Source organism: Protopterus annectens, chromosome 2.part1 (assembly GCF_019279795.1).
Source record: "Protopterus annectens isolate FY-2018-M chromosome 2.part1, PAN1.0, whole genome shotgun sequence".
NCBI classification, from domain to species: Eukaryota; Metazoa; Chordata; order Ceratodontiformes; family Protopteridae; genus Protopterus; species Protopterus annectens.
In genome coordinates this window covers 1,489,579,129-1,489,596,377 of record NC_056729.1, presented here as the reverse complement: position 1 = coordinate 1,489,596,377, position 17,249 = coordinate 1,489,579,129, and positions in this window count along the sequence as shown.

Sequence of the window (17,249 nt, the reverse complement as noted above, 5' to 3'; positions counted from 1 at the left end):
TAGGTTCAGTGCTAACTTTACCCCTCTCTCACCCCCTAAAGGGCCCATCTCTATACCGGAAGAATGCAAAGTTCCTATAATCACGGCTGCACAGGTAAAAAACATACTCTCCAAAGCCAAGAACACAACATCCATGGGACCTGACAACATTACAGGCTGTGTTCTACACAAACTACAGAACAAACTGGCACCCCACCTAAGTACCATGTTCAATCATAGCCTCACTACAGGCTTTGTGCCTACTGAATGATGCACAGCAACTGTTATCCCACTTCACAAAGGGGGGAGCCATCACGGACTCTGGGAACTACCGCCACATCAGCCTGATGAGCCTGGTCTGCAAGGCTATGGAATGTATCATCATGGAGCTTATATTGGTAATCTCTAAACTCTGGACCCTACCCAGTTCTTGTTTGTAAAAGGCAGATCATGTCTCCTAAACCTGATAGACTTCTTTGAAGCAGTCACCAAAGCCGTAGATGAGGGTAAGGTGGTTCACACAGCCTATCTAGATCTCGCCAAGGCTTTCAACACCATCCCCCACTCTGGAATTATAGATAAACTCACTAAACTAGGTATAAATCCCTATGTCACAAGATGGGTTGCCAACTGGCTCACTGACAGAACCCACACTGTGAAAGTAGCAGACTCTAAATCCAGCTTCAGACCAGTGACAAGTGGAGTACCACAGGGTTCAGTCCTGGGTCCTCTCCTGTTTGGTATCTACTTCTCTGAAGTACAGGCTAACACAGAAGGTCTTTGGCTAACAAAGTTCACAGATGACTGCAAACTAGGAGCCATAATCAAAACTCCTAACAATGTGGGCATCCTACAAAAGGGCCTCACTGAGACAGATGCCTGGTGTCAAAGCCATGGCCTCAAGCTCAATGCCAAAAAGTGCATTGTCATCCCCTTTGGTAAAAACTCTGTACCCATGAACTACCACATAGGCAGTAGGCTACTTAACACCAAAAGTGTGATAAGAGACCTTGGGACACAGGTGGACAGTAGTCTCTCCTTTCATAATCGCATCGCCACAGTAGTCAGGAAATCCTTCTACATGGCACACCTCATCAAAAAAGGTTTCTCATCCAGTAAAAAAGAGGTCATCGTTCCCCTCTACTCATCATTCATTAGACCCATTATAGAGTACAACGCCCCTTTTGGTATGTACCGCACAAGACATCTACAACAACTGAAAAGGCTGCAGAAATACCTCACAAAGAGGATTACTAGCCTCAAACAGATGCCCTACGCAGACCGTCTCAAAAAACTCCAGCTTTACTCTGTCGCATATCGCCTACTCAGAGGCGATCTCTGCCTAACATACAAAGCTATGTCAAACCCAGAGCATTTGGACATGCTCCACTTAAAGAAAGCCCAATCGCTCCGAGCTACACACTCTAGGGACCTAAACCTTGTCATCACAATAAACAGAACATCTTGGAGGGATAGGTTCCTGTCCCATATACTTTCCATACTCTGGAACAAACTACCTATCTATATCAAACAAAGCTCCTCATTAGCACTCTTCAAGAAAAATCTTGATGATTGGATGGGAGATAGGAAATTCACCCTGGGGATCACTTCTGTGGCTCTGCTTGAAAGGGGCAGAAGAAAATAATTTTCTTGGGTGGCAAAAGCCAGGGTACCGTTTGGCTAGGCTTATATAGGCCCTAGGGCCTATAGCCTAGTACCTACCTATGAACCTATGAACAATATAATTTCTTAGGTTTATGGTCTGGTACAACTCTAACTTAGATCTCATTCTGAAAACTCCATTGATAATATTATGAAACAACTTAAAATAATCTACAAAAATAATCTACAAAATGGCAAACCTCCCCCATTTGAATCCAGAAAATCTGATGGGATATGTCTTTTAACATTTACGATATAATATGCTTCATCTATCATTGACCTTAACTAATTTCAAAACACTAGTACCTTTCAAACTACCCTAAATAAAACTTGTGAGTTCATCCTTCTCCCTGATATTTGATACCATCACTGACTCTCACAACAGAAAGCCAAATGGATGCTTATTACTGTGTGTGTTTCCCTACAACTTCAAAGTATTACATCTGAATTACTGCCCCCAGTTCACAAATGGACTACCTTAGCAACTTACATAGAAAAAGTCTACAGTCAAAAGAACTTAAATTAAAAATACCTGCCATTGGAAGTGACGTAAAAGGAAAATTCTGTTAAGTTTGCCCTGCTATCTGGAATTCATGACAATAGCATTTAAGAAATTAAAAATGTTGCACAATTCATAATGCATGTGCATGGTCAACTAGCTATAGTCTGTAAATATCAGTGCTCCAAAGAAAATGCCTAATACTTTTCCATTACAATTCTGCTATCAAATGTTACTACTTAATATTTTACCTCAAATCCACGTTAACATAGATCCCTTGTTTAATAGCACTGTGGGCACTCATGGTGAGGTGCTGCAGTTGAAGAGATGATCCAATTCACATTACACTTGAATAGTACAGAAAAGCCCACAAAAGTGTAATGTGAATGGATTATGGTACTTAGAATGGATGCTCTGAGAAAAGGCTGAAGATTCCATCAGCGGTAGTTTGGGTTCCATTATGAAAGACTGATTTTCTGATAGTCGATTTTCCAAAAGGATGAAAAAAATTCGCCAAAATATAAAATGGCAAAAAAATAATTTTTACTTGGTTTTAGAAAGGGCGAAAGCCCCCCTGCACCCCCCATTGTGGTAGGGCAAACCCCTGCACACCCCCAAACTTCTATATATTAACTCCATGGTTGCACCAACTCGAAGAAGGTAGACATCTCCATTACAAATCACACTGGCAATGATTTCCTATGAGAAACAGTGTTTGGCATAATGTCATTCATCTTTCTTTTCTGCAGGCCACTGACTCAAATAATTTCAACTCAAGCATGTGTAGGGGGGCTAGTAGTTTGAGGTAAGTATTTTTTATTTTATTTATTTATTTTTTTCATTTAGATGCTGGCAGTGATCAACCACATATTTTGGCCAGTACACTCTCAATTTGAGGAAACAAAAACAATGAGGTGTGAAGCTGGAGGAAGGAAAATGAACCTATGAAATAAAGGCCCAAAATAAGGGATTGAGTTTTACATGCCTTTTTTTACTGGGTTATCCGGTAAATATAATTATTTAGTGGATATACTTGGAACATGGTTTAAGTGTTCTGTTTTTTTGTTTTGCTAACTTATTTAAGAAGTTCATAAAATAACATTTTTGGTGCATCAGTGTGCATTTTCTGAGCAATAAGATGTAAGAAACTCCAATATCTGGCATTACTGACAGTAATCCTCATTTTTTATCGAGGTTCAGTAAGAATTATAATAATAAGTAAGAAAGTCCAATATCTGGCATTATTGATCGACTGCAGTCCTCAGGCTTTGTGCTTCAAGGTGCATTTTCGGAACAATGAGATGTGTGAAATTCTTAATATCTAGTATTATTAGCTGACTGTAATTCTCAGTGGTTTATCTGAAAATTAGCAGGGACACCAAGGCAAAAAGTAAGGCAAAATTGGGGAGAATTGATAGCTATGGTGAAAACAACATAGTGTGTTACTGTTCATATGACATATGCACAAATTAACTATAATTGCTGAGGCATCTTGTTTTATCACACTCACATGTTTGAATTGTACATTGAAGTTGCTACAACTCTGGGGTGGGGTTTATAGTTGTCCAGATGAAAGTACCCTCTTGTCATTTGCTTAGTTTAAACAGTCAGTATTTGACTTTGCAGGACTAGTGTGCATGGACTACTTGACATCTGACGTGCACATTAAAGTAAGTATAATTGCTAGAGCTGTCTATGCAGAAAAATAACTAGTTATCAGCTGTTGTTTCTTATTGTTTTGGCTTTGCAGGAAAAATGTGATTTGTATGAAACAACGTAGAATACCTTAATGTATGGCAGCTGCTGTCTGTGTTGAGCAAATTTTAAATGCATTACAAAGCCATTGTCTTTTATCTTAATCAGACATCTGAACTATATGCAGAAGTGACTATAAGTCCTTAGTGGGGTTTATCTGGATGAAAGTAATGGATCTTGTTGTCATTTGCTCTGTTTCAAGCAGTCATCTCTCAAAAAACAAGGCACAAAGTGCATTACAGAACATCCAATTCTTCATAACTTCTGGCAATCTTGTAACCACCGCACCCCAATACTGTATACTTGGATTTTGACATAGGCTTAGTAGTGGCCTATGTCCTGATCTCACCTAGTCTAAAATCAACCCTGTTCAGAGATGTGTTACAAAAGATCACTATAGGTCATGTGGGGAGATGTGGCTGGGATAAGGAACAATGTCTTTATTTGTTTAATTTTTCTCCCTAACCTAAAAGGTGTGCATAAGTCACTACATCTTGTGTTAAGCTGGGGATGGCATGGTCATTATTTCTTTAACTTTCTTCACATATTTCAGGGGTGTGTATGGAGGGTCACTACAGCTAGTATAGGAGCAGTGCATTCTGTCTAGGAATAACAAGTTGAAAGTATTACTGTGATCATTATTTTTTCACTTTCCTCACCACTCAAGCATCAGATGCATATATAGCTGGTTATCTTTTGGGAGCGGGTAAGAAAGCATGCTGTTTTATAAACGTCTGACAACAGTAGGTTGAAATGTGTTTTGTTGCATTTGTTTTATCAGTTTTGTCCGTTTGTGACATCAGAGGGGTATACTGATAGCTGTCTTTTGGGGGTGGATGTAGAGAGGCATGTTGTATATACGTATGACAACAGCAACTTGGAACATATGACTTTTGCTATTTGTACCTTAATTTTCATCTCAATCTAACACCATAAGGAGTTATATAAAAGTTGATTTTTTTTCCTTTTTATGGGGTAGGGAGGCAGGTACAATTCCACAATATGATTTATGTATCCTCACACACATTAGACTTCTCAGTTTATTGCAAGCTGCTGGTTTGTCAGCTTTGAGCATTAAGCCTTAGATACGACTTATTTTTTCCTTGCAATAAAAAAAGACAATCTGTTTCCTTAGTCATGATTTTTGTTCGGGCCATCACTGGAACAAATAGTTGAGGAAAAAGCTCTAAAATGCACCTCTGCATATATAGAATGCATACGACTTCTTGGGACCTAGTGGCCCCAGGACCTTTGGCTTAATTAGTTATTTTCTCCACAGTAATTTACTGTGTGGTCTTGCTCAGTTAGAGTGTGTTGAAAGGATGCAGGAAAAAGCAAAGTTAAAAGACTAGCTCTGAATTTCTTTCCTCAACTACGATTTTGTTCAAGTTATTATTGGATGAAAATGTTTGTTTAAAAACAATTAAAATGCACCTCAGAGTATGGGAAGCCCTGACACATATGGCTTCTGGGGGCCTAGTGGTACCCAGACCCCTCACTTAATGCAGATATTTCCTCCAAAATTATTACAGTGTCATTTCAGGCAATTAGGGCATGTTAAAGGTATGCATGAAAAAGTGAAATTGAAAGGTAAGACTGATTTTTTTCCTTAATCATGATTTTTGTTCAGGCCATCATTGTATCAAAAGGTTGGATAAATAATTTGTTTAATGTTGTTTAGGTTATATGATATATAGCAATATATGTGAAGTATAATGTTTGTTAATTTTAACTTATTAATACAGTTTGATTATTTTTATATAACTGTAAATGTGCCTATGTCACAAGTAATAATTCAATAAAGGTGTTTAAAAAAATTGCAATAAAACTCTAAAATCCACTTCTGAGCATGTAGAACCCCTACATCTTTTGGGGAACCTAGCTGCCATAAGACCCTCAGATTGATGCAGTTATTTCATCCACAGTTACTACAATGTTATCTCAGGCACTATGAATGTGTTGAAAGTTTGCAGGAAAATGTACAGTTGAAGAGTAAGAGTGAATTTCTTTCTTTAATCATGATTTTTCTTTATGCCTTCATTGGATGGAAAAGTTGTTTAAAACACTCAAGAATGTACCATAGAGCATCTAGAACCTCTATGGCTTCTGGAGACCTAGTGCCCTGCCAGACCCCTGGTTTAACGCACTTATTTCCAACACAGTTATCAGACTACAGTCTTGCCTAGCTATAATGTGTTGAATGAATGAATAAATGAATGAATGCAGGCAAAAAGCTAGAAATTAAGGGGTGGGTGCCAAGTTGCTGGAACATAAAACATCAAGAAAGAAACTACATAAAAACAGGCAAAGAAGGAGATGCTGCTGTCAGCATTAGAGTGTACAGTGGTACCCATAATATAGCAGGAAGAAGAGAAGTGTAAAAGACCACCAGTAGCACAACTGTGTCAACGATTAAAAGGACAGAATCTCAGGAACCTACTGGCAAGAAAATAGCAGCAGATTTCTGATGCAAAACTAGGTTTCTTACAGGATTATTACTGATTTATTAATTGGAAGATGCAGGGGAACCCTATATCACTCAAAGGACAGTAGAAGTGTCAAAGAAGGCCTAAACAGGACCACAAGAAAATTAATGCCAACATTATCCTGGAGTACAGGCCAAAGACATAGGAAAAGAAACAGTTATTCAGATCATAAAGAAGTAGAAGTACTGCTAAAATTGCTGTCTGAAGGGGAATAATTGAAAGCAGACCCAAATCGCTCATCAAATTAATGACAATAACACTGTCAACACAGATGTCAGTGCCCACAAAAAAGGCTACGACAAGCATTACTGAGATGGCCATGTCACTGTATTAGAAAGGACTGTGTCAATTTTAAATCCTTTGCATTAGTCATACTGTAAGGAGGACAACTACAGCCAGGTGAATTCAGGGGGACTGAGATCAAGCTCAAATATCCATGTAAGAGGCAGCAACAATGCCACTAAATGTAAAAAGGAGCATCATTGTCAATACCAAAAAGGACAGCTCCATTAAGATATCAAAAGACAAATATGCATCAAACTGTCATAAGCAGTGAACAAACATGGAAATTCATCAGGGAAGAATGAGAAAATCCTTCACTTCTGTCCTTCTGTCTGTGCAGGCGTCTCCTCTACCTAATGGCCTCCATAAAAAGAGTTTGATAGGCACTCATATGGTAGGAGGGGCAACAGAAGAATGGGCAAATATCAAAAATATATATCCAATATAGCAAAGGTGTGTCCCACAAAACAAAGAAATAAACTATTATTATAAGAATGTAATAAATTGATAAGAGGGGAGATCAAGCAACAGTACAGATAAAAAAAGAAAGAAGAAACAGAAAGTATAGTTGTGTAAATTGTACTTACCCATAACAGTAGATGTTTGAATTTCTCACTGCTGCAGTAGCCTTTAGCCTTTATAGGTTGTGTCTTGCCCAAGACAACACAATTGGCCAGCTTCCAAATGCTCTGACTCCACGCACATCTTTACTCTGACTAGTGAATGGTTAGCCCTGAGGAAGGAAAATCAGCAGTCAGAGTGAAGAAACTTCAGGATGTTCAGAAGGAGCATACTCATCCTGAACCACTAAACTGTGTAAAACCAACAGTTTTTATAACCAAACAAGTTAATTATGTACAAAAAATGTTTGTGGTGGACTGTGCATGTGGCTACTGTAGCAGTGAAGAGTTCAAATGTCTACTGTTATGATAAATTGCAACTTATACAACTGTACTATGTTCATCATTTCTACTGCTGCAGTAGCCTTTACGCTATATGGGTTGATTATCAAAGGTGACTCAACCTGAGAGGAGGAAGAGGATATGGATCCAGGAGTCCCTTCAGAATGGTCCTAGCAAAGTCAGTCTAGTTTGTAATGCCTTGTAAAGGTTGTGATGCCTGCAACCTGGCCCAGCAATCAAGGATCCTCAATCCTTACCACTAACACCAGTGAGGGGCATCTCATATAGGAGGAAAGGATAACAAATACACACAGTAAAGTGCAATTTCTCTTAAGAGCACACAGAGATCACAGTCAGTCCAGGGCTGGTTGCACCCTTGCTCTCCAGGTCCACAATAAGACTCCTCACTGGCATAGCTATAGGGTCCAGATCTCAGCCTAGGGGGCAAGCTAAAACCTCCAGCAACCTCTTTGTCCAACCAGTGCTTTGTGTCCCTGCCCAAGTAGCTGACACACACACACACACACACACACACACACACACACACACACACACACACACACACACACACACACACACACCTTGAGAAGAGTTTATACAACCACACAGACACTCCTGGGGAAGGCTGGCACAGGCTCTCCAGCTGTGCCCCTTTTTCCCAGACTATACGGTAGAAATCACTGCCACCACCCATCTAATATTTATCAGCTACTAAAAGGCCCTTATGAAAGGGTAACCAATTATTACTGTGCAATATTATTATCCAAATATGTAAGTGCGACTGAACAGTCAAGGCTTATTTGGAGTGACTTGGACAGTAATCACTATAAATATGCAATGTACTCTAGAGCTTAAATTATCTCTACACAAAACAGCCATAGTTGAAAGGTTTTAAAAATATTTAATGACAAATAGTCAAAACACAAGACAATACTTTTTACTACACAGTGCTAGCCAAGAGTTCAGAGATCACAGAGAAATACTTAAAATAATTCAGTAGTACAGTTCTGACATCACAGAAAACCATTTAGTCCAATCTTTCTAGTTTCTAGGTATTTCTAAGAGAAAACACAAGTCTAAGATAAACTTACATATAGAGCAAGACAGTGCTGATGAGTTAGATGGTCAAGACAAAAATGCTTAATGCTCTTGGATTCTCTCTGTTTTTAAAATCACATTCCTGGTTCACATTACATCATTCTTCATGCTTCCCTGGTGTTCCCAGGCTAACAGGCTAAATTCTTTAGTAAGCTCACACCAGGTCAGGAAGCAAAGCCATTAAGGACATTTATGCATGCAAATTCTGGCCATTAACTACGGACTTAAAACAATAGCAAGAATTCCTTCATCTAGACTGGCTGGAGCCGCGTTTACATCAAAGGGTCACAGCATGCTTTACTTGGTCAGCAGAGTGTACTGTTGTTACATTTTTGCAGTTCCACATGTAATAGCCTTTTTTCCATTTAAGACAACAAGCCTGTGGCTTACATTAATATTTACAAATGACAGAATTATCTATAAAATTCTATCTGGCTAGGCTGGCAGCCTTCACATTTCTCTCCCCCTGGAGATCTCAAGCTAGTTTTTCAAGTGACCCTTGAGAAACGCTGCTTGACAGGGTTAGGTTTATCTGAATATACCTTGCCCCATTCCCTGTCTTGAGAGCCCATCTGCACTGGCATTGCTAATCCTACTGCGGTGCTGCATGGACATATCATATACTTGCAACCCTAGACTCCATCTTAGCAACTTGGCATTTTGCTGTGCTGGCTCTGTTTAACCATGTTAGGGAGTTATGATCTGTCATAACAGTGAATTTCCTTCCATACAGATAAGGCTGAAGTTTCAGCAGTGCCCACACTATGGCTAGACATTCCTTTTCTACAGCTGCATAGCATTCCTCCCTGGGTTGGAGCCTATGACTGAGATAAACCACTGGGTGCTCTTCCCCTTCTGAAGAAATCTGGCTAAGTATAGCCTCCACCCCATGGTTTGAAGCATCCACCTGCACAACAAATTATTTGCTGTAATCTGGACTGGCTAACACAGGGGGACCTCCCAAAGCTTCTTTAAGCTTCTGGAATGCCTGCTCACATGCTGGGGTCCACACTACCTTATCTGGCCTGTTCTTCCTTGTCAGGTCTGTGAGGGGAGCAGCTATGGTACTATAACTGGAGACGAACTTTCTGTAGTACCCTGCTGTCCCTAAAAATGCCCTCACCTGCTTTTTAGTAACAGGTGCAGGCCATGCCTGAATGGCTTCCACTTTGGCAGGTTCTGGCCTTATCTTACCACTCCCCACTCTATGTCCTAGGTAGGAGACCTCTGCCATACCCACCTGACATTTCCTCAGCTTAATGGTCAACCCCGCCCTCTGTAGTCTTCCCAGCACCTCCCAGACATGCTGAAGGTGCTCTGGCCAGGAATGGCTGTAGATGGCAATATCATCTAGGTAAGCAAGGGCAAACCCTCCTGTCCCTGCCATGATATGATCTACCAGCCTCTGGAAACTTGCTGGGGCATTCTTCATCCCAAAGGGTATCTTGGTGAACTCATACAAGCCAAAAGGAGTCACAAAAGCTGACTTCTCTCTAGCACTGGGAGTCAAGGGTACCTGCCAGTAACCCTTGGTAAGATTAGTGGTTGTGAGATACTTAGCCCCACCCAGCTTCTCTAGGGACTCATCTGTCCTAGGCATGGGGTAAGCATCTGACTCTGTGTGACTATTTAATTTTCTGTAGTCCACACAGAACCTGGTGCTGCCATCCTTCTTTGGCACCAGCATCACTGGGGAGGCCCAGGAACTGTTGGACTCTTGAATCACCCCTAGTTCCAACATCTCCTGTACCTCCTCCCTCAGAGTCTGTTTGACTCTCTCAGGCACTCTATAAGGGGCCTGCCTAATAGGCCTTTGGGGTCCTGTATCTACCTGGTGGTTTCCCAGGTGGGTGCACCCTGGTTTCCCAGTGAACATGTCCCCACATTCCTGCAACACTGCTCGGATTTCTCGAACCTGGGTAGGAGATAACTGCTGGGACATTGCAACCCCTTCCACTGAGGTGTCAGCCTGAGCCTCACTGAGGAGATCAGTCACCAGAGCTCCCTCAGACTCCTCCTGCAATCCACTGCAAATGCTCAGCACAAGGGCCTCCCTATCATGGTTAGGTTTCATCATGTTAACATGGTACAATTTGCGCTCCTGCCTTCTGCCCAGCAGTTCCACCATGTAAATATCATCACTTACCTTTCTTACCACCTTGTAGGGTTCCTCCCAAGCTGCTTGCAGCTTGTTGTGTCTGACAGGAATGAGAACTATTACTGGGTGCCCCACAGCATACTCTCTAGCTTGAGCATTCCTGTCATACCACACCTTTTTCTATTGTTGGGATTCTGCCAGGTTCTCCTGGGCCAAGCCCATGAGTTCCCTCAGCCCTGTCCTGAAGTTTAGGACATATGCCACAACAGACTCCTTGTGAGACTCACACTCACCTTCCCACTCATCTCAAATTAAATCTAGAGGTCCCCTCACTGTATGCCCATACAGGAACTCAAAGGGTGAAAAACCTGTGGATTCCTGGGGAACCTCTCTGTAAGCAAACAACAGATGTGGCAAATATTTGTCCCACTCCCTCTTAAACTGATCTGCAAATGCCCATAGCATGGACTTGATTGTAGAGTTTAACCTCTCAACAAGACCATTAGTCTGGGGTTGGTAGGGGGTGGTCTTCATGTGCTTCACCCCACAGGACTTCTATAGACAAGCCAGCAGGTCAGACATGAAATTTCCACCTCTGTCAGTCAGTATTTCTTTTGGGAAACCTACCCTGCTGAAAATCTCTAACAAAGCATTTTCCACCTTCTCTGCCTCAATGGAGGACATAGCCACTGCCTCAGGGTATTGTGTAGCATAATCCACTACCACTAGGATATACTTTTTCCCTGTGAATCTTGGGGTACTCAAAGGACCTACAATATCCATAGCTACCCTCTGAAATGGCTCCTCAATCACAGGCAAAGGCATCAAAGGAGCTCTCACCTTGTCTCCTGCCTTGCCTACCTTTTGGCACTGCTCACAGGTCCTGCAGTACCCTGTTACATCTCTGGAAATTCCAGGCCAATAGAAGTTCTGCATAATATGCCCCCTTTGTACATTTTATGGCCATATGACCTGCAAAGGGAATATCACAGGCTATGGCTAGAAGCGCCAGATGGTAGGCTCTAGGCACTACCAACTGCTGTACTCTCTCAACTTCTAGCCCTCCCTCAGGGGTCCACTCTCTGTATAGTAACCCTTTGTACTGGTATACAGATTCCCCCCTTTCCTTGAGAATCAGGTGCCTCCCTAGTCACCTGCCTCAGGCCTTGCAATATAGAGTCTGAGAGCTGAGCCTGTCTCAACTCTCTCCTTGTAACCCTTCCCAGCTCCCCTTACACAGGAAGTCTGGCATCCTCTGACAGTGGTGCCTCACTGTCAGCCTGGGTACTACTACTCACCTCTACCTTTGCAGTCACTCTATCCAAGAGATCATCAGTACCCCCAAGCAGCTGTGGCTCACCTTTAGTCTCACTGCTACAGATTAGCTCCCTCCCTGAAGTAACCACCTCACCAGTCCTGGCTGTAAATATGCAGTCTGTCTGGGTCTCCCCCAGGCTACCAGACCCACATGCTTTTCTCCTAGCCTGACTACGTGTAACTGCATAAGCATATGGTACTGCCTCATCCGAATCCTTCCCTATCAGGACATCTGCAGGATGGAAGTTTGGTACCCTTGTTGTCCCAAGACAGCCTACAACTGGCATTTTGTCTTTCCCACTTATTGGCTCCCTCACCTTTTGTTCCCCACCTTGCCTCCGTGGACACCTGTATGCCACATGGCCCCACTGGTTGCATTCAAAACATTTAACCCTAGCTCCTGGACATGTACCTGGACTAGTGGCTTCCCCTACTACTGGCAGATTCTGTTGGGGTAGTCTGTGCTGCCCACCATGGGTTCCTTTAGACATATAAGCAGTACTGGGGATCCCTTTCCTGTGAAGGGCTGCCCTGTTTGCCAGGTATAGGTCTCCCATCTTCCCCAACTCATCTGAAGTAGCACATTGTCTATCAGCTAACCAGATCCTCATGTCCTCAGGCAAAGTGCTAAGGGCTTGTTCCCTCACCAAAAGGTCTGCCAGCCCTTCAAAAGTGGTGACCTGACATCCACTCACCCAACTATTAAAATAAGTGCTCAGTTCAGCAACATATTCACACACACTTTCATCTGCCTCGCGTCCATGCTCACAAAACTTTTTCCTATACATTTCAGGTGTTAGCTTAAACAATTCTAACAAGTGAATTTTAACAGCAGTATAATCAAAACATGCAATGGCTGACATTTTTGACAAAACAGTTACAGCTTTACCATGGAGTAAGGAGTCAGGAACCATACCCAGAGCCTTTGGTCAACACTATACTGTTTGCATACCCTCTCAAACATATGAATGAAACTATCAAAATTATCCCCCTCTTTAAACAGCAGAAGAAATTTACTGACCATTTGTGCTTCTGGGGTCCAGTTACTCCCTTCCCCATTACCTCCATGACTCTGTCAAAGAGTCAGCATTTCCCTCTCATGCCTTCTCTGCTGCTCCTTTTCCTCTGCTTCTATCTCCAAACGTCTGGCCTAAAACTGAAGTCTTTTTAGCTCCAAATGGATTTTAAGTCCTCTGCAGAAATTTTAAGCTGTCCATTTTCCGAGGGTATTATATCTCCACTGCCAGTCTGATTATCCTTCTGGTTGTTGTTTTCTGATGCAGCTGTAACCAAGGCTGCAATCAGGTCTGCCTTAGTCAGGTTTCCATGCAGCAGTCTCCTAGCCTGGCACATCCCCGCCAGCTGGCTCCTTGTCAGCTTTCCATACTCCTCTGCTGTCATGCTGCCTGCTCACCCTGACTAACTAAGCTAACAAAAGAAATAAAACACTTGTGATTTGAACTCTGAGTATTCACTGCGTGGCTGATTTAGAGTACAAAACACCTTCAAGGCTCACTGTACACAAGCTACAGGAATTCACTATATCCACACCACTACAAGCCAATTAGTATTTGCCACCAATTTAATATGGGGTTCCTATTAGAACAACGAAAACACATTTTGTCGAATGCGTTTTCATCGACACATATAGAGCGAACAGGCAAAACAGCGAAGCGGCTGTTCAGTGAATTCTTTTCCTGGGAAAGAAGTCGCTTGACCGATTCGTTGCTTTGCTGTGTTCTGCAGTGTAGTGTGGTCCCTTGTCTGGTATAGCTCCCAAGCATGAATGTGCAACAGTTACTGACCTTAAGGTTAGGGTGCGGGTTAAGGTAAGTGCATATGTATGAAAGTGTTTATTGTTTTTTTTTTTTGCGTTAGATGTGTGGTTGAGTTACGTGTGTATGTGTTTTCAGCTGTTTATGTTTGTTTTGGGGGGTAGAATTAGGGTTAAGGTAAGGGTGTATGTGTTTGGAACTGTTTACGTGAATGTGCAAGAGTTACTGACCTTAGGGTTAGGGTGCGGGTTAAGGTAAGTGCATATGTTTTAAACTGTTTACTATTTTTTTCCATTAGATGTATGGTTGGGTGACGTGTATATGTGTATTCAGTTGTTTACAGTTTTTTGAGGGGGGTACAATTAGGATTAGGGTATGTGTGTATGTGCTTGGAAGTGTTTAATGTTTTTTTTTTGGTTGGAACAGCGATTTCTTTCCGTAGGAAAGAAATCACTGTTCTGTGGTTTCGACATTTTCAGCTTTCGCTGAAAATGTGTCAATGAAACATCGTTCGCTGTTTTCAGTGTTCGATGTTTCAATATAGAACCTTAATATGAGATGTGGATATCCCACCACTGCCAAACAATTAATATGTGATGCTGTGCCCTTGCCCAGCAATCAAGGAGCCTCAATCCTCAATACTAACACCAGTGAGGGGTGTCTCATATAGGAGGAAAGGATAACAAATACACACAGTAAAGTGCAATTTCCCTTAAGAGTACACAGAGATCACAGTCAATCCGAGGCTGGTCGCACCCTTGCTCTCCAGATCCCCAATAAGACTCCCCACTGGCATAGCTATAGGGTCCAGCTCTCAGCCTAGTGGGCAAGCTAAAACCTCCAGCACCCTCTCTGTCCAACCAGTGCTTTGTGTCCCTGCCCAAGTAGCTGACACACACAAACACACACACACACACACACACACACACACACACACACACACACACACACACACACACACCTTGAGAAGAGTTTATACAACCACACAGACACTCCTGGGGAAGGCTGGCACAGGCTCTCCAGCTGTGCCCCTTTTTCCTAGACTATACGGTAGAAATCACTGCCACCACCCAGCTAATATTTATCAGCTACTAAAAGGCCCTTATGAAAGGATGTCCATTTATTACTGTGCAATATTATTATCCAAATAGGTAAGTGCGACTGAACAGTCAAGGCTTATTTGGAGTGACTTGGACAGTAATCACTATAAATATGCAATGTACTCTAGAGCTTAAATTATCTCTACACAAAACAGCCACAGTTGAAAGGTTTTAAAAATATTTAATAACAAATAGTCAAAACACAAGACAATATTTTTACTACACAGTGCTAGTAAAGAGTTCAGAGATTACAGAGAAATACTTAAAATAATTCAGTAGTACAGTTCAGACATCACAGAAAAACACTTAGTCTAATCTTTCTAGCTTCTAGCTATTTTTAAGAGAAAACACAAGTCTAAGATAAAGTTACATAAAGAACAAGACAGTGCTGATGAGTTGGATGGTAAAGACAAAAATGCTTAATGCTCTCGAATTCTGTCTGTTTTTAAAATCACATTCCTGGTTTACATTACATCATTCTTCACACTTCCCTGGGGTTCCTAGGCTAACTGGCTACATGCTTTAGTAAGCTCACACCAGGTCAGGAAGCAAAGCCATTAAGGACATTTATGCATGCAAATTCTGGCCATTAACTCTGGCCTTAAAATAATAGCAAGAAGTCCTTCATTTAGACCGGCCAGAGCCATGTTTAATTCAAAGGATCACAACATGCTTTACTTGGTCAGCAGAGTGCACTGTTGCTACATTTTTGCAGTTCCACATGTAACAGCCTTTTTACCATTTAAGACAACAAGCCTGTGGCTTACATTAATATTTACAAATGACAGAATTACCTATAAAATTCTATTTAGCTAGGCTAGCAGCCTTCACAAAGGTATGTACAGAGGACCACACAGTTGCATTTAGAATACTTCTAGAGTCCACTCCTTTCCAATATGCCATCAAAGACGACAAGGCCCTAGTACTGTGAGCCTTGGCACTGCCTGAACTAGTTTACCATGGTGAGCGTAACAAAAGGCAATAGCCAAGTACAACCATTTGGAAATAGCCTGTTTTAACACAGGTTGCATTTCTTTGTCCCAACAGAAGAGATAAATAGCAGATCAGCTTTTCTAAAGGACTTGGTTCTTTCATGATAGTAAGTGAGCTGCCACTGCACATTTTGTGTATGTAGAATCCCTTCTTCCTGGTGCTGAGGATCTGGATAAAACACTGGAAGATTGAAGGCCTGATTCAAAGTAAACTGTAAAGCAACCATGAGCATGAAGGATTTGTTCTTAGTGATACCCAGGCTGTCCATATGGAAGTCCAGATAAGGATCACCCACCATGCAATCATAAAACTCTGATACTTTTCTTGCAGATGTCAGAGCAATGAGAAGAACAGTTTTCTATGTAATGAACCTTAAATACGCTTGATGTGCAGGTTCAGATGGAGACATAGTTAACTTTTCCACACAAAGTTAAAATTCCAGGAAGGAGCAACTTGTTTACAGAGAGATCTCAGGTATAAAACTCCTTTAAGAAATTGATTTACCACAAACATAGAAGAAAGTGGAGGATCATAGGTTCATAGGTGTGTATTAGGCTAATGGCTCTGAAGCCTTTACAAGCCTAGCCTACAGAAGTGTCCTTGGCATCATGATGCACAACATTAGTTCCATCAAGCAGAGTCACTGGAGTGATCACTGGAGTAAACTTTCTAGTTGCCATCCACTCATCAGGATTTCTCTTGAAGAGGGCCAGTGAGGTGCTCTGCTTGACATGTATGGAAAATCTATTCCAGAGCATGGGCAGTCTCTGGGTTATGAACCTGTCCCTCCAGCATGTTCTGTTGATTGTAGTAATGAGGTTGAGGTGTGGTGCAGAAGGATTGGGATTTCTTTAGATGTAGGATTTCTAACAGAGCTGGGTTAGACATGGCTTTGTAAGTCAAGCAGATATTGCCTCTTAGTAGATGATATGAGACAGGGAATAGCTGGAGTTTTTTGAGTCTGTCCATGTAGGACATGTGATTTAGGACTAGGATCCTCTTTGGGAGGTACTTTTGTGGCCTTTCCAGCTGTTGTATATGTTTAGTGGAGTACATGCCAAATGGGGCATTATACTTGAGGATTGTCCTAATGAGGGAAGAGTAGAGAGAGATGATGACCTCTTTCTTCCTGGATGCAAAACCTTTGATAATGAGATGTGCCACATAGAAGGACTTTCTGACCACAGTGGCAATGTGGTGGTCGAAGGAGAGGTTGCTGTAAACATGTGTCCCCAGATTTCATATAATGGCTTAAGTGTTCAGTGGGCTCCCATTAATGTGGTAATTAGTGAGAACTGAGTTT